Source organism: Lampris incognitus, chromosome 7 (genome assembly GCF_029633865.1).
Source record: "Lampris incognitus isolate fLamInc1 chromosome 7, fLamInc1.hap2, whole genome shotgun sequence".
NCBI lineage: Eukaryota > Metazoa > Chordata > Actinopteri > Lampriformes > Lampridae > Lampris > Lampris incognitus.
The window spans coordinates 62,176,105-62,176,792 of record NC_079217.1 but is presented as its reverse complement, the minus strand read 5'-3'; positions in this window follow the sequence as shown (position 1 = coordinate 62,176,792).

The following is a 688-nucleotide window of genomic DNA, read 5'->3' as shown; positions in this document are numbered from 1 at the left end:
TTGGCTGACTGAGCCTCGGGACCAGCTGGCTGAGGGGACTCCTCTCTCTGCTCTCCTCTTGGTAATGGAGAGCGTTGTAAGAGTGGGAGTTGGGGTCACTTGCTTTTAGATGTTTGCAGAATTTGATTGCTCTTTGCTCTACCCTAACAGAAAGGGGAAACTGGCCTAGTTCAGATCAGCATCCATTGTTAGGGGAGTTCCTGTGGAGGTTTGGAGTTACACCCGGTTATGGCTCGTACATGTTGTGTGCTAGTTCGGGGCAGTTGAAAGGTTTCGAGTGTGGCAATCAATGTCGGCCATAAGCGGTTCGCGTGTCCACATAGACAGCAAGCGGAGGCAGACACCACAGACGTTAACATCCCACCCACTGATAATGTCTCCCAGGCGGGGAGAGGAGAACGGAGTCATTCGGGGGAACAACCTGCTCCACCGGTTGCAGATGAGGAAATGGGCTCTCAGCCTAGCCTGTGGCCTCGGAGCCGGGGGCAAAGCTCGCAGAAGCACTCGCAGCTGAACAGGTGGCTGCATCCTGCAGCTCGGCAGGGACTGAGGATGTGTTCAGTGGTGAGGGGCGGAGCGTGAAGGGCGGAGGTAGGCCTACTGAAGGGAACACTGAGAGTGTGGAGAAGATTCCCAGCAGCCAACAGGTGAGGGTATGGATTGCGATTCGGAGTCTGATAGTGCGTCA